This window comes from Sinocyclocheilus anshuiensis, unplaced genomic scaffold, assembly GCF_001515605.1.
Source record: "Sinocyclocheilus anshuiensis isolate Anshui unplaced genomic scaffold, SAMN03320099.WGS_v1.1 scaffold566, whole genome shotgun sequence".
Lineage (NCBI taxonomy): Eukaryota > Metazoa > Chordata > Actinopteri > Cypriniformes > Cyprinidae > Sinocyclocheilus > Sinocyclocheilus anshuiensis.
Window position 1 is genome coordinate 1692048 of NW_015542410.1, and position 3989 is coordinate 1696036.

General features: G+C 35.0%; 1 protein-coding gene and 1 long non-coding RNA gene across 2 annotated transcripts in view; both read right to left on the reverse strand.

Annotated features, from left to right (window-relative positions):
* LOC107693266 (chloride channel protein 1-like) overlaps window positions 1-3989 on the reverse strand; it is a 33317-nt gene that overhangs the window by 989 nt on the left and 28339 nt on the right. The window lies entirely within an intron of this gene.
* Window positions 2643-3634, reverse strand: LOC107693363 (uncharacterized). Its single transcript, XR_001634730.1, has 4 exons — window positions 3551-3634; window positions 3290-3375; window positions 2917-2961; window positions 2643-2741 (listed from the first exon to the last, which is right to left on the reverse strand). It is a non-coding gene; the product is annotated as an uncharacterized LOC107693363 (long non-coding RNA).

The following is a 3989-nucleotide window of genomic DNA, read 5'->3' on the forward strand; positions in this document are numbered from 1 at the left end:
AGTGTTTTTATTGACCTTCAAAATCATCAAGATATAATCATCAGAATAATTTTGTCACCATGCTTAAATTAAAAATATTTGTTCCGTTTATGCCAGCGTTTTCCAAACTGAAGTTTGTGAGTTAATAAAAAGCTAATAATTACTAAATTAAATGTAAAATTAAAATAAATAAATAACTGTACAATTAAAAAATAATCTAAATAAAACACTTGCTAAAAATATACTATTTCATATATTATTTTGAAATATTGTTTAACCTGTGTGCCATGTGACTATTTACAGACATCAGTGAACTGTGAACATGAAAAGTGTTATTGAAATATTAACTTAAAATCTCAATATTTTAGGTTAAAGGGTTTTGGCTGATAAAAAGTTTGTGAATCACTGATTTACACTAATAAATAGGAATATATCATTAGAATTTTGGCTGATACAATAAGCCAATAATTATTTTAAAAATATTAAATAATTATATGAATTAAATTTAACGTTAACATATTACAAATTAAAATCTACACTATTTTATAAAAAAAATGCAAATACTAAAACTGAAATTATTAATTTTAAATCTACAAGTGAATTTAGGGATCACAACAATGTACATTATGAAAAATAGATATTCATTTTGAGATTTGCTAGATTTTAACAATGTAATTTAAAGGGGTCATGACATAAGAAACCAAATTTACATCGATTTCTTTTGCACAGAAGAAGTCTTTGTTTGCTTAAAGGTGCACTAAGCAATATTTGAAAAACGCTTTTGACCAGTGTCGGACTGAGTCCCAAAACACACTTGTTGCCAATCAGCAGTAAGGGGGCATGTCTAGCAATGATAGGGAGAAGAGAGCGCTCAATTTGAGAGCACATGACATATATTTGAAGATCGACTATAGATAGAGAAAGATGGCAGATAAGAAAATAGGAAAATATCAGAGGAACAAAACATTAAAAATAAGGGTTACTATCAGGCAAGAGGTAGGACCTGCTTAAATATCGGAGCAGCTTTCCAGCAGTGGAGAGAACTCAAGGAGCGGGAAGGCCTGGAATCGGATGCCAAGGTTGCGTTGTTTCTTCTTGATAGGTGAGTAATGTTGATTTTGCATTGTTTCACACAACTTACCCGTGTTGGCTTTTGTTTGAATATGCTTGTATGTCATCTTCACTTGTTTCCGCGATCGTCGTTGCCAGGGTTGCATACGTACGTGTGGGGCGGAAATTTTAAAATAGGGGCGAGGTCCTGTTGGCTTATGGGCGTGTTTGTTTTGGTGCTTTCAAATATCAACATTGTTTGGCAAAATTCGCTTAGTGCACCTTTAATACATCCTCCAAGTTTCATAACTTAAAATGTCCTCATCATCAATAAAAAAGCATTTATGTAATAACCCTCAGAAAACAGCTCGTTTTGGATCCGAGGTGCAAGGTGACGTCATCCGGGTGGGGTCATTTTCATATGACCACCTCCAGAGCAAAGACACTGACGAACAGCCATCTTCTCACCATAGGCCCTGCCCACTGGCGTTCAGTCGCTTAACGGCTTGACACTTGATTACGCTGAATGCAGAATAGAATTTCTGCAGAACAGAAATTACAATCACTGCCTCTATCTTGCCTACACTGGATACAGTATACAGATGCGCATTCGCTTTCTGACACAGTCCACGTGCTTGAGTCTGTCAATAGGACAAATGGAGTGAAAGAATGTTCACTTTGACGTATTTGGTTTAAACAGCTCGTTTGCGTCTTTGTACAGATATCAGAAGTTTCCCAGCGTAAGGAACAAGTGGATAGTTTATTTTTAATGGCATCCCGGATCGTGTCTGAGGATTTTGTTTTGTAAACGAGGCACAGCGTTATAGAGAGTTCACAAAGAAACATTTGTTAAAAGATGAAGCGGTACTAGATCTGATTGCAGCTGCATCACAAAGTAAATGAATTCATAATGTTTGTCTGGAAATGACCGTTTTATTTTGATTATGGTGTCAGAACACTCACATGCAATAGAGAGGGGGCGTTGATACGGTTTCCTATGCAATGACATTAGCCAATCATAACAGTGGCCGATTACTGAGAAGCCTTAAAGGACACGCCCCTTAAAAACAGGTCATTTTTAGAGAGAGGGTTGAAAATCAAAAATTTTCCACATTATATTTATTTGTTTTTTTTTTGTGCAAAAAAACTTTATTAACATTATAAGTAAACTCAAAGAACATATTAAAATAATTTAAAAAATCCATGTCATGACCCCTTTAACAATGTAATCTATCCAATCCAATATTAGATGATACTGATAAAAAAAAAAAACTCTAATATGGTACAGATATATAATGCATTCATCACTATTGCCTTCTCTAGAACTGATAATAGGTGAACTGAACTTGTCTCAATTGATGAGCGTTGCAACATCGATGCTGTTATTGAACTGAACTGAATCAACTCTGAACTGACTTGAGCTGAATAATGACACTGTTATCTTCTGCAGAACTGCTTTACAGATTAAATAGAATTTGTTTCATAACTGATGAAGTTTGCAACATTAACTCTGTTATATTTTCCTGTTTATTACACAGTATGTATTGTATAAAGCACTATATAAGAGACATATCAAATGACTTGACTTGATATGGCATGTCTCTCACCTTATGTAGTGATGTTCTCTCAACCAGCTGGAAGGGGGAGGGATCTATTCTGATTTGATCGATATCCAGAGGTTTGTCCATCTCTGTCTCCTCCCAGGCTTTGATCTATGTGACCAAATCAAAACCACGTAAGGTTTCAACTCTGCTATGCCTTATTTTATTTTAGCAACTCTTCTGCAGAATTAAAACATCTTACAATATCCAGAACCTACATTAATACAATTTCCTTTCATGCTTTAATATCTACTCGGAAGCTAATTACTTATAGTATTGGTAATACCTGTTCTGGTGTCATTGTGTCAGTTAAAGGTGGAGGATAAGGCTCCTAGGGTGAAAAAAAAGGCAAAATAATTATATTATACATGACATGGTGCATTTGAACCAAGTATTCAAACTCATTAACATTTTAGCAAGAGTATTTGCATATTGACACATTCTATGGAAGACCATTCATTCCCTTTAACCGCACATGTCCTTGAAAAACACTGATGAATATTAATGCAGACCATTAGCAATACATTGGCTCTTCTCATTTTATCGACCTTACTTATTTCATACATGCTGAGAGGAATTCATTTAGTGCACTCAAATTCACTTGATGGAACAGACACACACAGGTTTTCAAAAGGGACTTATAGACACAAACAATGTACCTGTGGCTGACCTTCTGCGTGTCGTTCTGAAGAGGACGAAAAGAAGTTACGTAAAATTCTCCTGAAAGACGGAGAAGGACCCTTATCTAGGCAAGAAGAGGAGGAGAGAGAGAAGAAAAAATGGAAAAGACGGAAGGCGGATTAGAGGATGAGTATCACTTATATCGCCTCAAGATGCTTGTTCAATAGAAGTGCTTGCCTGAGGTTTATTAAGGTTTCTAAAGAGGATGGCTCAGTTATGTTTGCTGGAGAGTTTCTCACCGGGAGACGTGTGATTGGTGGATGGTTCTGAAGGTTTGGGTGGAGGCACAGGACCGTTTCTTTCCTCTTGAACTGGTATCGTCTAAACATTCACAGAGAACAGTAAGTACAAACTGTCATTTTGAAAAGGCATACAAAAGCAAAATTTCAGGAAAAATTATTTATTTACTCATTATTATTATTATGTAATTTTTTTTATTATTATTTATTACATTATATTTTTGGAGCAAAGCCGTTTCCCGTTGTGTTTTGATGGGTGGATGGACGGATGGGAATCATAGAAAGGAATGATAGCAAAAGAATGATAGAAACAAAAATAAAATGACAGATAGAACATGATAGATAGATAGATAGATAGATAGATAGAACAAACGAACGATAGATAGATAGATGATAGATAGATAGAACAATACATAGAACAAACGAACGATAGATAGAT